General features: G+C 40.8%; 1 protein-coding gene and 1 long non-coding RNA gene across 2 annotated transcripts in view; one reads left to right on the forward strand and one right to left on the reverse strand.

The window, feature by feature from the left end:
• The window catches only part of LOC113458675 (uncharacterized protein C11orf87 homolog), a 157884-nt gene that overhangs the window by 74117 nt on the left and 59832 nt on the right, over positions 1-23935 (forward strand). The window lies entirely within an intron of this gene.
• On the reverse strand, positions 1761-22298 carry LOC113458653 (uncharacterized). The gene is made up of 3 exons (XR_003379084.2): positions 22210-22298; positions 21643-21756; positions 1761-4228 (listed from the first exon to the last, which is right to left on the reverse strand). It is a non-coding gene; the product is annotated as an uncharacterized LOC113458653 (long non-coding RNA).

Raw genomic sequence — 23935 nt, forward strand, 5'->3', positions numbered from 1 at the left:
CCCAAAAAAAATCAAAGGCATAGCAAAAAATTACAGATAAAACATACACCAAGGTGGTGAAACAGAGTATCATAAACAAGCAAATGATGGCAAGAAAGTCACTAAAACATCTGCATTTACATAGTTTGAAATAAAAATCAGTTTCAAGAAAAATAGATTGGATCCTAGAAATGAAAAGATTTTATATTTATCATTGTGGTTGGCAATGCTTTTTCAGGGCGTGCTCTGGTAACTGTAGAAGATTCTAAAAGGAATAACTCCAAGTAGGATGTCAGGAAAATAAAAAATGTATTAATTTCAAGCTTAGGTAATGATAACATTAAAAACAAAAAGCAAAATTGGATTTTGAAGTGATTGTGTTTGTAAGTGAACTTCCTAGGAAGCTGATGCTGCTGCTTTATTTATTTATAATGTTTTCTAAACTGGATGACATTATGTTTAGAATCGGCTTTCTCTTTTTTTCTTCCAAAGGGGTTCATAATTTAATAAACGTATTTCATTCTGTTTGTTTTCCAATTCTGACCCTGGCTACTCAATATAACAAGGCTTTGATGGTTTGCATGGGGGTAAACTTAATTGCTGAGCTGCAATGCAAGGTTTTCATGCTGTGGAAGCTCTTCCAGGGAACATACAATTTGTCCAAGTTAAAGAGCACTGTAATGTGAATCTCACTTGTGTGATTGTTCAATTTTAAACAGAGTTTGGGCTCAGCAGGTTCTTTCATCAGATTTTCCCCTATCCAATTCTGCTGCTTGGAACATGCTGCATGGAAAATCTCCTGAAACTGAAACAAACTATTAGAGTGCTGCAGAATGCTTCAGTGCAACTAAGAAATTTTAAGATGGTAATAGTGTTTATTGTTTGTAGAACTGTATTGCTTACAGGTCCTGGACCAGTAAGGAGTGGCACTGCATGAAGACTTCTTTAAGGCTAAACTAGGAAGTCTGTTCTCTCAAAAATCTTGCCATCTAAAACATGTATTAAAAAGAAAAAAATAAATACTTTTTATTTTTTTACTTATTGGAATCAAGGCAAGCAAAGAAACAAGATAAATATATTTAAAAATATTGGACATGCAGTGACCTATGTGTAATTTTTTAATGTGTTTAAGGTCAAATATAAGGAGCAGTTGCAAGTTACACAGGGTACAAGACATGACCTTTCTTGGCGAAGCCTCTGCTGCCCCTGATTGCCCCCAGCCTCTCAACAGGGGGGTGGTGTCTTCTTGTTTCACTGCTCCTGAAGTGGTTTCTGCCAAAATAACCTGATTTACCTTAAACACTGTTGTCCACGTTTATAAAACACATCTTTCTGACAGGATGAGCTGATGAAGTAGCTGTACATGCAGTTATCCTGCTGTGGGGTGAGGAGAGGGCTGATGAGCAGCTCGAGAATGGCTGAGAGCAGTGCTCGTTCTAGGTACCTGCAGCCAAGGCAGCTTCTCTGGCCTGTGCCCAACACCCATGGGCACGGGCTGTCCCTCAGGGCAGGCAGGAGCTGGAGGAGGCACTCAGAAAATGGGCAGCCAGGTTGCTGGGGCAAGGAGACCAAGTATACAATATTCCTGAGTGGACTTCTAGCGCATTCATATGCCACCAAGTAAAGTAGTGAGATGAAAACTGAATAATACTGAAAACAAAGACTGAAAAAGCAGAGAACAGTTTGAGGAGGGTTGTTAGCAGCAAAATCCCCACTGGAAGCACCCAGAGACTGAGTAGAATATGCATGAGCTGCAAATATGATATGCAGAATGTGTCCTGGAGTTCAAGTCCTGATTTGATATTCCTTCCAATTCCTCAGATACAGGATGATTAGGATGCTTTTTCCATTCAGAATGGATGTAAGCATTGCTCTGGAAGCCAAATTCTGTCTCCAAAGAAGGGAACTGTCTGCATTTACTTCTTCCAGACCTAACTGTACTCCTCAGTGACTTAAGTCTGTGTCTCTTTTTTAGCCTAGTGAATCCAATTTTGTAATCCTCTTTGTACTTTCCTACCTTTCTGTGTGTCAATGCTCTTCTGTTTGAGGAGAAACGCACTATGCACATTATGCCTTTGGGTTTAATTTTGTGAAATGTTTTTGATGAGAAATATCTTGACTCTCTTCTCCACTCCCTCCTTCCCTGCGAGTTTCCCCACTGATCCTCTGCATTTTTTTTCCCCAGATGTTTCAACCTGCTGAGCAGGAATTCTTGAAAGCAGGCTTATTGAGTGATCAGTTATCACAGCTTGAAAATGCCTGCTGAGGTGTTTGACACCCAGCTAGCATCCCCAGAGTGGCTGGCTGCTCCATTGTGATGCCTTAAAAATGGGTGCTAATGAAGCAGATTCTCAGAGCTGGAGCGCTCTGCAGATCTTGCTGCTCTCAGTCTCTCGAGTTGAATGCTTCTGATTCAGAGATGCCTGCAGTCAGGAATCATTTCCATAAAGCTTCTCAGCATCACAGTGTCCTCCGCTAGGTTCCTAGATCAAATGCTCTTATTTAACTACTCTGAAGGAAGGAAAATTATTCAGGAATAGTGCAAATGAAAAAAAAATATGGAAGAGGAATAAGAAGCATAAACAGTTCTTCCATTAGTCTTTCTCTCCAAACCCATGCACACAAGATTAATAGCAAAGATACCAGAGAAGAATCACAAACTCTTTCCTTTTACAGCTCTTCTAAGGCAGAAATAAGGAAGCTCTTTGTCATCTCTGTCACCCAGCTCTTTAGCATTTTGGTCCTGCCAGCACTTAGAAATTTATTCATAGCCTAGAATATTTTGTATGAAATTCAAACTCATAGTGAATGATTTACCCAAAAGCCTCTATTAAACAATTTTTTCAAAAACAAAACAATTCTTAAGACTTTAATTAAATAGAACCGAGATTAAATTAAAAAAAGAATCTAATTTCCTTTGCATGAAATGAGGTGGCATTTGGAAAGTGTAACTCAGCATTGCTTCATGTGAGCGTTGCTCAGGGTGCATGCAGAGCATCAGAGTGAGGATATTAAACACAATCAGGAGGCCTCACAGTATTTTATGGATAAAGAATCAAATTTAAACATAAAAGTGGTAATTAAACTGGGATTTCAGCTGACTATTATGCATTGTAGCAATCTGATAATTGCAAAAGTATTTAAGGAAAGTAATATACTTTTAGCTTAAAAAAACCCCTCTTTCTGATACACTGAAAAGTGCTGTGTTATTCACCCTTCTCATTCTCCATGCTTTGCTATACTTTCTTTAGAAACAGAAAAATTCCACTAATACAGTTTCTGGACACTTAGGGATATATTATGGGCACCTACTATGGGTTTGTTATTTAATCCCTAAAATTAGTTCTTCCTATGGTCTGTATCAAGATTTGGTGCTCCCGGATAAAATTGGTTTAAAAGGTTGACTGAACTGTAAAAGTAGGTTTCATATCTGGTCTCTAGCCTAGACCATGGTCTGAGCATCAGTTTCTGGCCAGACTTGTACTGCAGAGTTGGTCCTCTCTAATGTGTTTTCCCATACAGTGTGTTATTCAAACTATCCCTTTACCAGTGTTTTGGATCAAATCCAAGTGATTTGTTTTTTCTTCCTTTCTTTCTTCACTGAGATTAAAAACTAATGTAGGTGAATAACATATTGTGTTTAACCAAATTACTTGTCTTTCTTTCAGTGAAATATTCAATTTTATTTTATATTTTCTCTGTTACCTTTTTTTTTTTTTTTGTTTTAATATTCCGCCTGGGGAATTTTTAGGCTTATTCATGAGGATATTACATTTGGAACACCTGAGGAAAGTTAATTTTGCAAATTCATTTGTTTTGATTTTCTTAGTCACAGCCGTTCAGATTGCATTTGTCCAGATCTAGTCTAAAGCTTGTAGTCTCTTGCGGCTTCTAAAGACTAGAGTCAGGGTTTCCAGTGAGTGTATTTAGTATTTGTTATATCAAAAAACAAAGGCACATAAAATGAGAGTGGTTGCAGAAATGAGCTGAAGAGGAATCCCCTTAGCTGAGCCTTCCTGATTTCGGTGACATCCAGCATGTCCAAGTTGGTAGTCTATACATTTTTCAAGAGCTGGACACTGTGGTCTTCTGGCAGTCACGGGAACACAGCTTTTTTCAGACACCTCTGTTATGCCATTTGCAGACTCTCTGCTTGGGTCCTCCTCTATGTAAAATGCAGGCACAAACATACTTGACTTCATAAATCTCACATGGTCTATTATTACTTCTTGATGCTTGGATTAAACGTCTAGAAGATAAAGGGGTGGAAAATAAGGCAAAATAATTTTTCACTGGTGGAAAATAAGGCAAAATAATTTTTCACTGCATCCTCATCACCCTATTTGCCTATTTGTGAAAGTCAGGTTAAAAATACCCAGGCTTTTCAAGGCAGTATGCACCCAGGGGAAAACCTTTCATTCAGTACATTTTCATAGACAAGTCTCTGTATTGAAACTTTTTCTTCTCTGAATTTGTCCCTAGTACCTTCATTTCTTTGTTCAGACTTCCAGGGCTGCTCCTTAAGTACAATTCCACAGAATTTTTCAGCAGCTGCTGCTGACATTCGTAAACAAAAATAATTCATTAAACATACATAGTGATATACAAAAGTCATGCTAAGGGGTTAATTGTAGCTCATGGATGTGAAAGGACAAATTGCTAGACTAATCTAAAACCAGAGCAAGAAGGTGACAGCAGTGTCAGTGCCAAGATGGGACAGGTGGCAGACTGGGTGTGTGAGAAACACCCAAATTCTGCAGACCATTGGTATTGGGGGCCTTTGTGGAGTAGGGCTGGCAAGACAAACAGGACTAATAGGTGACCATGTCAGCAATGCCATGTGGGGCCAGGAACATCCAGGCAATTGAGTCAAAAATACCAAGCCTGGTTATTGATGTGACAGACCTGTCTCCAAGGGGGGAACAGGCTTTAGAGGAGGGTTGTGTAAGTGGGGCAAGGCTGGAGTCTGGGAAGAGAGATACAAACAGCAAAAGGAGGGCCAACAATCAGTAAGGATCAGGTTGAATGGGTTTCTGAGCAACGTGATCTAGTGAAAAATGTCCCTACCCACGGCAGGGAGGCTGGAGATAGATGACTTTAAGATCTCTTGCAACAGAAAGCATTCCAGGATTCTATGACCATTAAAGTTTTGTTGCAACCCAAATAATTCTATGATTTCATAATTCTATTAAAGGTTTATTTCCACAATTCTAGGAAAGGTTATTCCATAATTCTACTCAAATCCCATGATGGGTGGTGCCTGGGGGATGTGCCAGGCCACCCCATGTTTGCTGATGGCAGCTGGAGCAACACAGACACCCAAACCTGCTGTCCTGACCCTGCTGTGAGGGCTGGGCTGCAACCAGAATGGGAGCAGGTGGGCACTTTCCCTGGCTGCTGAGTGGACAGACAAACACAGACAAACAGATCAAGCATCCTGGTATGACTGTGCTGGTGCTTGTTTCAGGCCTGACAGCTTCCACAATTTCATAGCATCTTTCCTTCACACTGTCTCCTCACACACATGAAAATGGCTCCTCTTTCACGCCTGAATGTATTGCACTTGAAACTCCTGGATGCTTTTTTTTACCTTTACCAAAAGTTTGAAAGCTCCTTCTGCCTTTTCATTGCCCCCCCTTGCCTGGTAGCAGATGTTTTTGAATGTGCAAGAGAATACATGCAGGGATTGTGTTCATTTGTATTTCATGGAATAAAGAGGCGAGTTATAAATGCAGTGCTGTCATTGTCCTGCATTAAACAGTGAGACAAAGCTTGGGGTTTGAGAACAGGAGGCTCAGTCCTCTAACACTTCTGAACTACTGTAAATCATTTATTACAAATGCAGGAAAGAATAAAAATATTAATTCCTTTGATGCTTTATGGACCTGTTTTACAAACAGTTTTCATTTTTTACCTTCAGCTCAAGGAAATTTGTAAGGAACAATTTTCTTATTTGGCAGTCTTTCTTTACATCACTAAGGCTAGAAATTACTAGATTTTTCAGAGAAAAGTTCAAGGGCTAACTAAAATATGTTGATTTTGCTGTATTTCTTCCTTCAAGACAAAGAGGGCAAACAAACGCAAAAGGGCAGGAAAGAAAGTCATAACATAAGGCAACTTTCTGACCTCCTGCTGTTTCCATAATTTTGCTGTTGGAGAAATAGAAAGTTTGCACCCTCTTTTACTTGTACCTCATGCTAAGTTCAAGTGTTGAACTACTTAGCCACTGCTTTTCACTTCCTCTCTGGTCCTAGGCTCTCAACACTTTTGCAGAAGGGGCAATGTTAGCTGGCTAAGGCATCATTCTTCCTTTTTGCTCCAATACAGAGAAACTGGAGAGAAGGCAGGAAGAAGAAATAATGTGAAGGGGGAAAAAGGGATCACAGCAATATACAGGTTGGAGAGACTTCAGGTGGTCCTATTGTCCCAATCTCACTTGAATACTCTTAGTTCATCTGCTACTTTCACCAGAAAGTGAGCCCCCTCCACCCCCAACAACTGCTGTGCTTTTATTTAGATCAGGATTTCAGTGTTTAGCTTTTGTTTTTTCAGACCAAATCCCACCTTAATTGCACTTGGTATTCCTAACCTCCTGAAATCCTGCTGGAATACTTAATAATGCTTCCCTTTTATATCTATTATTATGGCCATCTGACCTCCCATTTCGGGCTCCTTCACATATGTGAATAAGGTATTTCCTATCTATACTGCCAGGTGGTGGCAGATGTTCAAATCAAGCTGAACAGAACTAAACAGAGCACCCACTGTTTTTGGGGCACTCTGGGCACTCTGATCCTTTACAGTTTAGTCCTCTTTTTTGTTTTGGATTCCTTTGTTGGTTTTCGTGTACTGTGACAAATCTCAATTCCTTGGTATGCAGACTTGAGTGATCCCACTTCAAGATGGCTGGGGAGATATTTGAGAGGGTCCATAAAGGGACTACCAAGTTAGTGAAGAACCTAGAGTGTAACAACCCCAGTGAGAGGTTGTGGTGTTTAGTCTGTTTTACTGAACATGCTGCAGTGCCCACTTGGGTGCTCAGGCCTCCCATACCCCATGTAGCCACAGAATTACAGAGTAATTCAGGTTGCAAGGTAACTCAGGATGTCTCTGGTCCAACCTCCTGCTCACAGCAGGGTCAGCTTGAGGTTGGACTAAGCTGTCCAGGACTTCATAAAGCTGGGTCTTGAAAAGCTCTAGGGATGGAGAGCTCTGGAGCCTTGTCAGGGTTCAGGCCTGTTTGTGTGAGCCTTCTCCAAATCTTTGCTGCCTGTGGGTTTAGAGGAGTGGTGATTGTGAAAACTTGGGTGATATGCAAAGGAGACTTTGAGCACATGAAAAGATCTTTGAGGATGTGAGCTTTGAAGCCCTGCCTGTCTCCTGTTGATAGCAGTGTCCCATCTGCTCTTGTCCTACATACATAGATCCCATACTATGCTTAGATAATCACTGAGGTTTTTTGGGGTTCCTTGAGTCCTGTAGAGCTAGATTAGGATATCCAGGTCCTTATTGCTGTGTTTTAGATTAGATTAGATCCATCTATCCCTACCTTGAAAAGCATTGCCCTAATTAAAAACGCATTTTTTGTAATTGTCACTATGTGTTTCAGAGATTGCAGGGAACTTATTTTTCTCCTTAACATTCAGTAACTAAAGCACACAGTCATGATTGGTATCTTCTTAAAACAAAAATGACTGAAAGGAATGTGCATCAACTCTAATAACAGTGATTCAAACCTTCACTTTTTATATACTGCAATAGCAAATTTTATTTACTTGCTTTGCTAGCATTATATGGAACACAAATGTCTATATTTTTATGTTTATAGACACATTTTTCCTCAATTGCCAGTTGTCTCTGTGGTGATGAGGGTTGCAAAATGTCATCCATTTTGGTTATATTTATGCCTTTCTCTACACAACATACAAGGCTATGCAGGCTTAAAAGCTTCATGCTCGTCATTTGTCATTATCAGTATCAGGGCAGTCACTGAAATCTAAGAATGCTCTGCTTCTCCCCAACCATCTTTAAGTGGGTGGCCTGGAACTGGACACAAGTACAGTCTCACCAGTGCTAAACAAATACCTCTGGAAATGGCACTCCTTTCAAACTCAGCTGTTACCAGAACGACCTGCTTCCACTTGGAGAAAACAGTGCCTCTCAGACTATTTCTGAGTGTTGCTGGAGCGTGTCCAAAGCAGAGAAACAAAGATGGTAAAGGATCTAGGAAATGATGAGTGGGTGAGGGAATTGGTGGAAAGGAAGCTCAGGGGGAATGTTATTTCTCTCTACAACTGCATGAAAGGAGGGTGCAGCCAGGTGGGTGTTGTCCTCTTCTCCGGGTATCAAACAACAAAATAAGAGGAAACAGCCTCAGGCTGTGCCAAGGGAGGTTTAGATTGGATATCAGGGAAAATTTCATACCTGAAGAGATTGTGAAGCACTGAAACAGGCTGCCAGAGAAGTGATTGAGGGGTCCTCCCTGAAGATACTTAAAGGGTGTGTAGATATTGCATTTAGGGACATGGTTTAGTGATAAACATTGTCATGCCAGGTTAGTGGTTGGACTCAATGATCCTAGAGGTCCTTTCCAACTTAAAATTATGGTATGATTCCATGATTCTGTTTCCCACTGACACATAATTTATCAGGTGAGATGCAGGTGTTGGTGAGAAAATGAAGGGCAAATCTTCTCCTTCCATTTAGAACACAGTTCTGCCATGAGATGCTCTGAAAAGGAGAATCCATCACCATCCCTCCTAGTTCATGTGTGGAGTGACAGGATAGCTGCAGAAAGTACCTTTTCCTCTCTTGACCACCTGAATTATTTTCAAATTTCTTGATTAAAATGCTGCAGACATCCTGAGCCCAATCCTAAAGTGTTTACAGACAGAAAGAACAGTTTTGGCTTTCGCCAAGTTGTTTGGCAAAGTATCCTTTTCATGCTGAGTTCTCTGGAGCTAGATGGGAGTTCTGGCTCCCATTTTCACATTTTTGCCGTTAATAAAGCTTTCCAAAGGAAAGGCAGTTGAGCTGTTACTGTCAAAACTCCACCTTGGCACAGATTTAACTCAGAAGCAAAGCCCAAGCAGACCAGCCGGGCCAATGGGTGCAAAGCCTGGCCCCTGAGTAGTTTTCCCATGTGCAATCAGATTAGTAGGGCCCCATAGTGCCAGTGTTGGGCAGAACTCTGCTCTGCTCCTGCACCCTCACAGGCAGAATGGGTGGCTGGTAAAGGGCAATTCATTTCTCTGCTGGTTTTGGTGAGGTTAAAGTGTAAGTCTGCAAAGTAGAAACTGTTCACTTGCAGCATTCCACTTTGCTTGGAATGACTGAATGGAAATGAAATAATTTATGCACTCATCAGCATTCTTCACATCTACACTTGTTGCAAACACTGTCAGCTGCATTTAAATGTATTTACTTACTTGTGCATTTAGGAGTCCTCAGGCAGTAGAATAAGGTAAATAATTTTGTCCTGTCATTTAAGGTACTCCTTTAATTTTAGCCTAATTGACTTAATTTAGATTATTACCATAAAATGATTATCACAGTATTTTGGAAAGCAAAATCAAAATCAGAGCACAGTAGGATTGTCTGGACATGCGTATGTCATGACTGCTCTAGTAGGTTTTGGTGGCCCTGATCCCCTCTCCAGGGTTCCCCCCTCCCTGGCCAGGGCTCAGAACCCCATGGCAGCTCCCAAGGCCCAATCCCTGCCTCAGTGATCCTGCAGCAGAGCCAGTCTGTGGGTCACTGGGCTACACTGAGTCTTTCCCATCCATGTGCCCACGTCCTGGCCTGGCCTCAGCCCATCCTTGTCCCCAGGGAGGTGCCTGGACCTGATGGTGACCTGCAGACTGACTTTCCAGCTCGATCTTGGCTGTCTCTGATCATCACAAACCAGCAACCTGATGTAGAGCAGTTTTCTGATTTAGGGTCAGATTAGAATAGTGAGAGGCACAATCTTAGATTCCAGCCCCTGCTCTGGTAGCAATAATGACAGATGACAGACATGAAACTTCTGACTGTGCATATCCTTGTATGGTCTCTAAAGAAAGGCAAAAGTATAACTAAACTGGATGGCATTTTGTATGCAGTTTAGAAGAGAGGAAACAGGGGGTTCCAGGGTTTCAGCAGATGCACAGCTGAGCAGAGTGACCAGCTCAGGTGCTCTCATCTGTGCTCCTCTGAGCAGTTGGAGACTGATGCCAACGGAAAATTCTGGCGAAATGACTAAGCCTGTGAAACATAAAAAGTCAAGGAACCTTTCAGGCATTTGGGCATCTGCAACATTAAGAGTGTCAGTATCTTCTGATTGAACCTCAGAACACTAAAATCTGACTCCAATTTGCAGTTGTATAACCCTTCCAATTTTGAAAGGGATGCACAAATATTAATCAGTCACACGTTTATATACTGGAGCAAAGGCATGCTGCCATCATCTTCTGGTACCATCTAGGGAATTCATCTTGCAACCAAGGCCAATATGCTCCAAGAAAAGACTAGTAACACTTCAAATAGCAGCTCAGACTGGAGGTCTGTTGTTTGTGCAAAGCTGTTGCCAGTGATGTCAGAGTAAAGCCCATCCTGCAGAGCCCACATCTCCTGGGTCTGAATCCTTCAGCTGGCACTGACATTTGAATGCAGCTCACAGTTCATGTGTGGTGTCTCCTTTAGATGGGACAGCTAGAATATGCTGTTCTGGATGCTGGCATTCTTTATATTTATGTAGATTCATTGGCTGGCCCATTTTTTTGCTCATGCTAAACCCCTATTAGCTGGTTTGATTTGTTGTTGGGCTTTGGGTTTTTAAATGCATAAAAGGGTAAGAAAATTTTGTAAAAGAATTTTCTGCAAATAGGCTTAAGAACTTTTGGATTATTTGAACCATATATATGTGTGGAATAATTTGAATTGTTATGTTTAATATATATGTGAATATGTATTTATGCATGTATGTGTATGCATGTGTGTGTTTATGTATATATATACATGCATATGTATACATATGGGACAATAAGGTGATTAGGAGTAGATAGCATGCATATACAAAGGGGAAATCAGGCATGACTGACCTGATATCTACAGGGAGATGACTTGCTCAATGGATGAGGAGAGAGCACTAGATGTTGTTTATTTTTGCTATACTGGGACTTTTGACACTCTCTCCCATGACATCCTCATTGACAAGCTGATGAAGCATGGACTAGATAAATGAGGAGTGAAGGGCACTGAAAACTGGCTGAATTGCTGGGCTCAGAGATTTGCAATCAGCAGCGTAAAGTCCAGCTGGAGACCAGCCCTGTACCCCAAGGACTGATACTGTGGCCAACATGGTCAAATATCTTCATTAATGATCTGTACAATGGGACAGAGCACAACTGCAGAAAATTTGCAGATAACACAAAACTGGGAGAACTGATTGATAAACTGTATGGCTGGACTGCATCTGGAGGTACATCACCACCAAGTCAAGAAAGGCAATCCTTCTCTATCAGCTCTGGTGAGGATGCACAGCTGCAGTGCTGGGCTCTGTGCTGGGTTTTCCACTGCAAGAGACACCTGGGCATGCTGGGGTGACTTCAGGAAAGCACCACAAAAATTAGTAATGGATTGATGCAAGTAAAGTCTGAGAGTTTGGGGTGTTCATCCTGGAAAAGACAAAGCTCAAGAATATCTTACTTTTAAGTGTAAAATGTCTGATGGGAGGCAGTAAAGATGACACAGACAGATTTCTCACTGCCCAGAGACAGATGGAAAGGCAATGGGCACAAATGGAATACAAGAAAATTTGTTTGAAGTTTTGGGGTTTTTTATTGTGAGGGTAGTTGAACACATGAACCAGTTTCCCAGAGAGCTGGTGGAGCTATCTTTGGAGATATTCAAAACCTGGATGGAAAATGTCCTGAGCAACCTTCCGAAGGTACCTTATTGTGAGCAGTGGGGCTGGAACAGATGAACTCCAAGTGTCCCTTCCAACCTCAACAATTCTGTGGTTTTATATATGTGTCCAAATATGTATGTGTATGCAGACATTCAGAGCATTTTATTACTTCATTTTATTTTACAGCAATTCAAATTATTTTTTTCAATTCACATTACTTTGTTGGTATAAACACTGTAATTTTGCTGTCAGTTCTTTCTTTGGTTCCACCAAGTCTTAGACAGAACCTGGTAAGGAAGAAAGAGGAAAAAAGGTTTCTCATAAAGGGATGTAGAAACAGCTGTACAGTTCTTGTGAATACTGTTGTAAATATCATTGAGGGTTGTGGATAGGATGGATACTGCATGGAGAAGAGGCAGGCTGGACACAATTCAGTTAACATCTGCTGACCTTCAGGCAGAGCAGTGACTGATAGGCTCAAGACATTTTTTCAAGGTAGCATTTCCAGCTTGCTGAGTTATAATGTCATGCTGAGGTTGGTAAGGAGGGAATTAATAGCAAGGTCTGATATGGAGGTTAGGTGGTTTGGTGTGACTCATCCCTGCTTGTGGACCTCAATGAATTTTATCGGACAGCTTTGGAACAGCCATAGAGCTCCTGTTGGCACATCCTGGCACACTCACTGCTCCAAGAGGGAACAAAGGCCTTCCTCCTCCTCCTCAGGTCTTAAGCAGATACATTTGAGTGGGGAAACAAGTTGTACAATAAAATAATCTGAAGACTCTGCCCCTGTCACACAAGCATTTGTGCTGGGCAGGAGCCAGCACGAATGGTAGGGCAGACAGCAGGCTCCCCAGTGCTGCCCAGCCGTAGGAGGGATATTGTGAAGGTGTGGAAAAAGCAGGTAATTAGAAAGCATGGAAATTCCCAAACTTAAAGCACGCAGCTTTATTTCACTCATATTCTGTACAGGCATTGTGATGCTGCAGGGACCTGGCCTCACTCAGTAGATACAAATTATGTTTGTAATTTATTACGTTCTGTTTTCTCAAGCTCCTCAAAATCAAAATCACATTGTGCCACACTGTCTTGACCTCAATAAGTACCTTCATTGTTGTCACTCCAAAAAATTTAGTAGGACCAAACACATCAAAGTTTCCCAAAGGTTTTAAACCCTATCCAGTCTAGGTCTGCTTTTGTGGGGTTGGCAGAAGATGAAATTCTGGCAGTGTCTCTGGTGGCACACCATCCTTCATGTCTTGGAGATCAAGGTCCAGAGACAGTGTTGTCCCAGCCTTACCTGTCACTGTAAATCTGGTGGGGACCAGCACAGTCCATCACCAGCTGCTCAGTGTAACCATTCTCTCCTGCTCTTCAGGCTCTTCCCTGGTCTGTGCTGTGGCTCAGCCCCAAAGCCATTAGTGTTTTCTCAGCTGGCACTGACTGCTTAGCCACGTTCACAACTGGGCCAGACTGGTTTCCATTGCAGCATCCCTGAAATTTATTGTGCTAGTAGGAAATCTGACATTCTGTGTTAGAATGTCAGATTCTAACTTCAGAAACAGAGAATGACAGCAAGGAGAACAAACGATGGCTTGGGTGTGATGCAAAACAGGGTGGAGGGTGTTTGAAACTTATTTCCTTAGCAGATCCCACTGGCCTCCTTATGTCAGGATGTAAACTGTTATTTGCTGAAATGAATACAGAGTATTGCTCTTCCATGTGGAAAATTCAGGCTTTGACTCAGCCACACACTGCAGATGGAGGTTTACTCCCACAAACTGCAGACGGAAACCTCTCTCTACAGCCCTGGCAGCCACCCCCTCCCAGCACCCCAGGGTCAGCCCCCTGCATCCAAGGCCCCAGAGCCCAGCTCCTGGTGGTGCAGCCACAGCTCAGGCTCCTGTGGGTGCTGCACAAGCATCAGGAGGAGCCACGGGGCAGCTGCAGAACAGAGGCAAGAAAGGACACAATGGTGACTCTCCTTAAAGAATGTCTCTCACACAGCTAAAGAGGCCCAAAAAAGATGGATGGAAAGAGGATGAGAGATGGTGTTGTTGCTATTTGCCATTTTTTCTTTCAAATCTTGGTTCTGATAAGTATTTTAAAGACCAAGAAAATGATTTCTCCTAATTTCTAATCTCCTATGAATGAGATCAAATGTTTAACACAACTTCAACTTAGCTGACAAAAGCATATGACATTGCATGCCCACTGCTTTGTCCAGCAGGACAGCAAAGTCCAGGTTGCCACTCAATGTGCTGATATGCTTTCATTGATCTGCTCTTCCAGTCATTCTGCTGTGGTGTGCTCTCACTGCCCTGCTCTTCCAGCCATTCTGGTCACTTGTTCTGGAGAGAGTACTTCCAATGGGATGTTACAGGACTGTGGCAAGAGCACTGATAGCTGTGGCTCTGTCTCTTGGAGGAGAAACTCACACAGAGAAGAAAGACAAAAGAGAAAAGGATAAATCTGGACAGTTTTCAGTGTTTCTTGTTTGGCTTGATGCCTTGAAATGGACAGAAAAAAATTCAGAACATTTTAATTTATGGGCCAAACAAGATGTTTCTTTAATTAAAATTTAGGAGCCAATTTCAAAAAGAGACATTTAAAAGACAGCCCAGGAGAAAGAAGATATTTTGCTGTAATAAAATTCAAAAAGTTAAAATCCATTGGTAAACTGAATCTAAAATAAAGTGAGGAGCAAACCAGGGAGCGATGCAGGAGATGCTAAGAAGCTATGCTAAATGCAAAAGATTTAATCATAAGAGAATTGTATGAAATCACAAAAGAGAAAAGTCAGATTTTCAGCTGCTTTTGGCCAGCCTTGGGAGGCAGAGGCAAGCCCTGTCTTTGGACATCCTCTACTCCACTGCAAGAATTACCCCAGCACTTTTGCTCACAAATATTCCGTTTGCTGCGATTCACTTCTCTGAGAAGGGACAGGGTACTTCTCCTCAGGAGAAGGATCCTGAACAAGCAGCCACAATTTCTCCCTCTCAAAAAATTTATGAGTTAGGGTAACAGGTGGGGTTTCAGACTGCGTCTGTGATACGAGGCTGTTCAAGATAAATGATGTGCCTGTTTTGTCCTGCCAGAATAACTATAAATAGAAGAAACAGGAACACCAGGATTTATGAACAGATCAATAGAAAATAATAAATTTTTGGATGCAGCAGTATTTTGGTAGTTGCTTGAAGGTTTCCAGGTAACTGAAACTCCTTTGGATAATTCCCATCTTATTTTCTCCACAATCAACCTTCCTTTTTCTGTACTCTGCTAAAAAGTGTCTTGGCCTGCCAGCACCCAGTGACCATGGAGTTAAAAAGGAGATGCTATTCCTATTACTGACTATGTAATTCTCTTTTTAAAATCCTTGACAGGTGCCTTTTTGATACTACAGCAACGCAACCCACTTATTGTTTTCTGACTTCTTTAATGGACTGCTTTCACCCTTATGTTGAATGGTCAGTTCTAACATCCATCTCAGTTATACCAGACCCTCACCTGTTGCAAGCATTCCTTCCTAACCTGGATACATTTCAAGTTTTCACACACTTGTGCCTGCTGTCCTTTGCATTTGAGACAGTGGTGGTGCATTAGTGTGCCTCCAGCATCCTTCTCTCAGGCCTTCATAACCTCTTTTTTCCCCTTGGACCCACAATAACTCCACACAGACTACTGGTGTGCTCAAACCACCAGGCCACAGACACAACCAGTTCTTCTTCCTATTTATCAGTACTCTTTTTCATCCTCTGTTGGGTGTTCTTGCTGGCTCTGAATGCCTGGAGACACCTTTGCACTCTATGCTTGTACAGTACCTAGCACCATGAGCTCTTGACTCACTGCTAAACTCTTAGAGAATACAACAAAGACAGGAACAACCACGAGGAGGAGGATTGGGTTGTGTGGAAACTAATTTGGCATATTGATGTCATTTCTTAGACTGACTCTTTTGCACCACTAATAACTTTCTCAAAAAAGATAAAACATGAACACTTGGAGGAATGTAGGAGCATCTTATCAAAGAGAGAGTTTTCTTTCAGCTGAAGTTGATATGTGAGCTGATGTGAGGTGACATTTCACTCAGGAGCTGAGTGAACTGCTGCCTCTGGGCAGATGGTATTGGACTCCAGTGCTCCCAGTAATGTAGCAGGGACTAAGAAAGAAGGGAATAGTTCTTCCATCTGCTGCAATATATTTACTAACAGACCTGGCACAAAAAAACCAAATAAACAAAACCCCCCCAAACAAGCAGTTTCTGTTCTAGAGGGAGGCAATTTATGGCTTTTCTACTGGTTTAATCTTGTACCACACAAATCTTTTAGTCTTGTACTATGATGAATTTTGCTATAACACTGATGCATGGCTCACACAGAGCTGAAGGTCAGAGAGAAAGCTTCACTTGCAGCCATCTGTGTATCTTTACCTGCTTCTTAGCCATGAGCTTCTCATAGACCTTGAGACTAATAAGGTCTGGTGAAGCCATTATGATTTTCTAGTCTGGCCTCCTTCATGACGCACTGAATATCACTTAATGATTCCTGCATCCCCACAGGGGATTTAATGTTGTTTGGGTTTTTTTGTTGTTGTTGTTGTTATTTTACATAAAGAAATACTGTTAGGCTCTCTCTAGATGTTCATATTGTCCTACAGACTTAAACCAGTATTGTTTACTTTTGTCTAGTGTAGTTTGAAATATCCCTCCTTTTAAGAGGTGCTTTTAGGATGTTTCAAACTCACTAGCATCTGCTAGGGAGACCCTTTTATCTCCTTATAAGCATTAAAAAAACTTAACCTCTCAATTTTTGTTTTAGATCAGAGCTGCAATCATTGGGCTTCAGATTCTAACAATGAATTCTAAATCCCTTTGGAAATTCAGAGGGATCATCCTGATGAAATTGGGCAAGCAGTGCCACTGTGTTGCAGTACCTTTTATCAAAAGGGGTATTGCTCACATTATCTTAAGTTCCTCTTGCTCATTCTGAATGCCTGCCATTTCTTCATTTTTAGTGTCCCACATAAACAACAGAGTACAGATTCAGGAAGCATCCTTGACACAGGGAAGATTTGCTCATGGCTGGTCTTTGTGCTGGCCATATGTACCACAGCATGCTGCAGTATGCATTTTTCAACTGTAACACCTCTATCATTTAGTTGTACTAAATGAAGTTTTCCAAAATGTCATTTGATTCTGTGCAAAACTTAATGCAATAATTATCCAGTAGACCAATAATTTATGGTATTTTCTAATTTGTTGTAATTCATAAAGGCCCTCATACCTTTCTCCCTTGCATGATGACAAACAGTAGAACTGCATATCTGTCATACTTAATCAATGAGAAGTATTAGGGCTAATCTGTGTTGAAGAAGATCTGCTTGTGTAGCTTTTACTCAGTTTTACTGATATACATTTCTAAATGAATGCTGAAATCAATTCCTAAGAATGAAGCCTAAAATGGCATGAATAAATCAATACGAATCCACAGTCTCAGAGTTTTCATGAAATTAGAAGATATAACATGATCATTGCATACAAATTGATTTCTACAGCTACCAGGCCATAGTATCAGTATCTACCTGGTAGAGGCACATGCTCATATACTCTCACATACACACATACTGTGTTTCACAGAAGTAGTTATAATTGTTTAATTGATTAATTCATGCTACATATTAGTATCTACCTAATTAAAGTTGAAATCCACAAACTCTGTAGTCAATATGTTTTTGGAACTAGGAAAATCCGAAAGCAAAATTCAGAACTGGTGCAGTTGAACACAACTTCTCTGATTTCTATTTTACCTCTGTGTCCTGTTTCTGTTTATAGCAGGGCTGAGATTCACCTTTGTAAATCACAAGTGTTAGGAAATTAGATGGTGTGGAATTCTGGATGTACCCAGGTCAGTCATAAATCGCACCCTTCAGCCTGCCAGTGATTTCAGTGGGGCCAGGATTTATGCCTGCCTTCCTTCCTAGCTGCGTGGTGGGAGTGAGTCATTCACACTGGCTCTGCAGCACCATGCTGGGGACTGGGGACTGTGGCTTTTTCACCAGACAACAGACCTATGCTTCCATCAGGGACAGTTTGCTCCAGCAGTTTGCTCCTGAGAAGCAAGACTACTTTAGGTGCCACAGCTAAAACCTACATCCAGTATTTTATTGCACCACATACACCTGGATATTTACCCATTTACCAGGTTGTGAGTCCTGGCTCCTAGAAGGTGTTTCCCAAGACATATTTTGAATCTCTGTCCCATCCATGGTGCTGTGCTGTCATAACACAGCAGCAAAGCAAACCTAAAAAAATTTTCAGCCCTAAAGTTGTGTGGCTCTGGTTTCCTACATAAACTGTCTCTGACCTCTTGAGCATGGAAAACAGCACTTTTCCTTGTGAGTGTGGTGTTCCAAAACCGTGGCTCTGCTGGTCACAATTTAGCCCATACAAAGCTAAAGTAGACAAGGATGTTGGATGACAAATAAATTGACCTGAGACTCAGTACATCTTTTCACCAGAGGGACAGAATGGCAGCATTAGGAAGATTGCTCCATTCTCCTTATTTTAGTAGAAACAAGATGCAAATGGCCTTTTGGAAACATGTTTCTGTTTCTGCTTGTAGTTGTAGTCTCAAGATATTTGCCTGATGAATTCATCTCTCAGGCTATAATATTCTGTGGTGGTTTGTGGCCTGTGTTCAAAGGTCCTTATTTTTTACTGCTGAGTGAGACATTGGAGCCTTTCACATGTCCACAAAGTACACAGACCCATTGGTATCCACTCATATTTCCCAAAGCATGGCCCAAGTAAGGTCACGGGGGCCAGTGGGAGTTGTGGAGGGGAAGGCTGCTTGCCTTCTTCTTCAGCGTGTGCCTGCCAGACTGCTGCACAAAGTTACATTCACTGGAGTGGGGCTATCGACCCTAGAGAGTCACAGTGAATCACTTTCTGAGCATCCTATTTGTTTAGCCTGAGTGAATTAGTAAAATTGTGGAAAATAGAGCCAAGGAGAGGAAGAAACAGGAAATAGTGGTGTAAACATTTGTGCTTAGTCTTTCCCTTCTAGTGTGATTTCACCCCACTCTCTGTTCTCGACCCTGCCTTTGCTGTTTTGGCTTGTTTGGGCTTATTTTGGCTTGTTTTAGCTTGATTTCTCTCTTTCATAAAAACATGAGCAGAAATCTGAGCTCCTGCGCTTCCAAAATTACCATGACCTCGGAGAAAGAATAATTTTAAATGATGTACACTAAAGCTATCCTCATGAGTAGAAATGAAATATTTAGCATCTGAGGAAGCTTCCATTTTAGATGTTCATCTTCTTTTCAGTGTGACATTTCTACCCAGCTTCTACACATACCTCATTTCAATTACTGACTTAGAAGAAGTCAGACTTTGCATAACTGCTCATAATAGCCAAGTGAAAGGTTTCAGAGTTTTATATTTATCTAAGCATGTGTAACAAAGCCTACAATCCTTGCAAATATATTCCCAGTGTTTGAAGACATTTTACTTTTGAATCTTGATCAGTGGAAAAAGGGATCTGGTTTTCACAATTCTCTCGTGGTAGCTGTAATGCATTTTGACTAGTGGCAATCTCCACATAAATTTTTGTAGTAGGCTTTTATATGTGCATGCATGTGTATAACACAAGAGAGTTTTAAGAAAACATTAATACATAACTAAAATGGAACAGGTTATACATAACAAGAAGGGTGCAGGTTATTCATTACCAAGTCAATAGTAACAAGATTAAAATATTTAGTTGTTATATTTCAGGAAGCAGAGAAATTTCCATTACCTTGTAAATGGGTTTTTAAGCTTTCTCCTATATATTGCTTATCACTCTCAGCCCAAGATGATGCACTCCTATCTCTGTAAGCTTGGGGACAGATGGTAAAATCCCTAGAGATCTACAATACAAGTGAGTGAATAAATAAGAACTACTTCTCACCTCCTAGTGTTAGTTTTAAAAAAAAAAAAAACCCGCAATTAAAAAATTTTTAAGAAATAAAGGAAAATAGTTTTGTGTTTTAATAAGTTTCCATAGGGCAGTTCCAGATAACCAAAAAGGGTTCCTAATGAATTATGCTGCCTCTGCATACTAGAATAAAAAAAAAAATTAAACAAAAATGCCAGTCAGGATTATAAAGTTGTGGTGGGGATGGGTCAAAGTGTCCCTACAGTAAGAACCACCCCTGAATTTCTGGTTATTGTAAGAAAAAAATCCTGAATTTCAATTGCTGGATATCTGTTTAATTTCTTCACATAAGTCTTACATCATCAGTAGGTTGAAAGAAGAATATTCCCCTGGGTGCCAGGGGATTTGAAAATGCAAATGATCATGTGTGCTCATCAAGAATGAGAAAAGACCCAAAGATGGGTAGTGTAAGCATTTCAGAAAAATTGCAAACACCACTAAATTCAGACTTCAGTTCAGTTTTCAGAATTCAGTTTCTCAGACTTAAAAAGAGTGGGATTTTTTCAGCTAAAGACATGTTGGTGACATGGCCTGGAGGTCTCTTAGCCAACCTTCCACCAACGTGGGACTAACTTGTCACCAGGCCAGATCAGCCAGGGCTCTATATAACTGAGTCCTGAGCACCTCCCAAAATGGAGAAGTGTTTCACACCTCTGGACACCTTGTTCCTCTGCTAAACAATCCTTCTGCTGAAAACTGTTTTGCTGAAATCCAGTCTGAACCTTCCTCACTTAGTTTGTTGCTGTTGTCCCCTCTTACGTCATCAGCCACTAGGGAGTTGAGATTTGTTCTGCCATCTTTACAACTGCATTTTGAGTAGTTGCCAGGTGTCATGGTAGCTTTCCTTAATCTTCTCCACACTAAATATAGTCATCTCCACAGTATCTCCTTGGAGTTTGTCCACTTTAGGACCTTGACCACTTACCATTTTGGTAGCACCCTTTGGGATTCTTCTCATCTCCCCATCCCTCTTGAACAGGATTCAGTGTTCTATTGCCAAGTAGTTGGAAATAATAACAGTAATTTCCTAGGATCTGCTGATTGTATTTCTCCTGATGCTGTATATTTAATCTAGACATATACACCTTAGCTGCTTCTCCTGATTTTGTTGATAGAGAACTGGAGAGAAAGAAGCATCTCTAAGCATGATTCACCTCATATTTATGTAGCTGTCTAACACAGGTCAAATAAATCATGTGCTGGTACTTTCCATCAGAATAGGGAATAACTGTGCTGATGAAACATACAGTGGAAATGTCTAACACTGAGAAAAATGAGTGCTGCCTCTTCAGTTCCTAGGAGCACTGCTTCATTAACTAGTAAATAAGAATGACAGAGGACAGGTAATTATCAAAAGCTCCTAGGGAGAAAATAAATATTTTATCATTTCAGTGTGCTGAAGTCTTGAAGATGTTTTCTGCATGTAGGGACAGATTTTCAAAGATATCCAAGCATCTAAATATAAAGATAGTAATCTACTGCAGATCAGCTAAAAGGACAATTGGGCAAGGTATTGAAAAGCAGTAGTAACCTGGGATCCTAAACTTGTCTTCAGGGTTTGAAAGCCTCCCTAGCAGTTTCAGTTCCTATGCAAGTCTGTTTTTTAATGCTTTTTTGATCATGGACTTCTAAGTTGCTTGGTTACTTTTGGAAATCAGACCCTGCAAGCCTACATTTCTTGAGTGTCAGACAGAAAAGCATATGATTATACTAGGTACACCAATTTCCACATTCTGCCTGGGAAATATCAGCTCATGGTGCATCCCCATAAAGCCCACAAACACTGTGTTCTCTACTCACCTATAAAAGATGCAATCAGAATATGTATCTAGATGCAAATAAGTCTTGATGCTAATGCATTTGCACTGCAATTCCTTTCAAGTTTGAATGTCTTTAATTTCCCAGATGCAATTCCTGCAAAGAATTGACAAAAGAGTTTCAATGAAAAAGACATTCTCCAAGGAACTAGAGGGGAAAATCAATTGTCCCTGACTGTCATCTCCAATTTTGAGCTTGCAGGTGGGCCACTATGGGATTACATATCCATACTACACACACACACGCACACACCCACACACACACACACACACACACACTCCCACTTTCTCTATATCCGGATTATTCGTTACGATGTTGAAAATATCTTTTTCAGAATTATATGAAACTAAACATTTGTTTCCCAATAAACTGATAAACGTGCCCTGTGATGCTTTAAAATGCATAAAATGCATATTTGCCAGAGGAGGACTGTCTGTGTTTGAAAACAATTACAAGAATGAACTCCAGATGGTCCCACTGTCAAGGTACAATAGGTGTTTTTTTGGCTTAGCTAACATGAATTGTGGCAGAGAGAAATCAGATACTCACAAAGCTGAACAAAGCACACATTCAGTGACATGTCTCTTTTTTTCTGGGCTAGTCGAGCAGCACACTTTGAACTTGAGAGAGAGAGAAAAAATAAATAAACCTCTGTGAACAGGAAAACAAGCAGCAGAACACATAAATGCTATGTTTGGTGTCATATCTTCCAATCATTCATCTATATAGTGTGGTGTAGCATTGAATGTTTATGTATATGAGTCACAAGCATATCCATTAATATATGTATTTATGAAATACACAACACTTAGAAAAAAAATAAAACTACAACAGACAAGTTGAGGATAGGAATCAGGACATTCTTTGTAAATGCAAACAGTGCTATCTGCTGCTGCCAGAATAATAATTTTCTGCCTGTAATTGCTGCCTCATCACAAAGCTCAGTTGAAGGAGATCCATGGCCAGGTGTACCCAGCTCCAGTGTGGTATCTCTGAGAAATAGGATGCAGCTCTCCTCAGTCCTGCAGATATCCTCATGAAAAAAGTTCCGTTTAGCCTGGCATGTATTTCTCTTTTTTTTTCTTTACTAAACCCTGTCTTTCCATCATATATTTGGACAAATTTTTGTGAATTTTCATAGTTTCATGGATTTTGACACATCATTTTTGACAACCTAAAACTGTTTTGGGAAGCTACCAACCATGGTGGCTTTTAGCCATCAGAAGCTGCAACCATCCTGTCACTTATCCCATGACTGAAGGTCACCAAAACAATCCATGCAATGTTCAGTATCCCATCTGTGTCATCTCTTCCTAGCTACGCAATCTGAAGTGTTGGTGGTTTGTGCAAGCCTATCAAGATCTCTCTGGATGATATCTGTTCCCTCTAGCATACAACTGCACCACTCAACTTGGTGTCATCTGCAGACTTCCTTAGAGTTCAATCAATCCCAGAGATGGATTACCTCAGAGATGAAGATATTTAAGAGTACTAGTGCCAGAATGGATCCTTGAGGGACACCACTTGTTACTGGTGTCCTCTTGGACATTAATCCATTGACTGTAACTCTTTGGGCATGGCCCTCCTGCAAATTCATTTTCCACCTAACAGTCCATCCATCAAACTCACAACTTTAAAGGAAAGAATGTTGAAAGGCCTTATGGAAGACCAGATTGACAGCACTTGTAGCTCTTCTCTTGCTCACTGATACAATTTCTCCATCCTAGAAGGCCACTACAACAGGGGACTCTTTAGACAGATGTCACATTAATGACACATGAGAACTAGTGTAAACTAAGCATTTTTCAGTAAATCTTTAAGACAAAGAAAGGTGGTAATCTCTGAGAAGAGGTCAACATTTCCCAGATAGTCAATAGCCTAAAAATAAGCAATCTGAACTATTTATATGGACATTATTAAAGTCCTGATAAGGTGGTGAGGAAGAGGTCAAAAAGAAAAAAAAAGGGTAATGGGATAATTATTGCTATAGAAAGAATAGGTTGGAAAAAATGGAACTTTCAATAAAATCAAAAAGTGGGAGTCTCAAGATTACTTAAAGGAAATAATTCATAGAACCAACAGGTCAGCTGTGGAACTTCCCATCAAAGGATGCTTTTGAGACCAAGAACTAACCAGGACATTTTTCTAAGTGCCAGAATTACCATAATTAATGATGCACATTCTGGAGGGTTTCAGAGCTGATTATCAACCCTTGTACCTCAAATGAGAAGAGGATGGGGAGGAAAAACAGATTACCTGATACATGACTTGCTGC

Source organism: Zonotrichia albicollis, chromosome 2 (assembly GCF_047830755.1).
Source record: "Zonotrichia albicollis isolate bZonAlb1 chromosome 2, bZonAlb1.hap1, whole genome shotgun sequence".
NCBI lineage: Eukaryota > Metazoa > Chordata > Aves > Passeriformes > Passerellidae > Zonotrichia > Zonotrichia albicollis.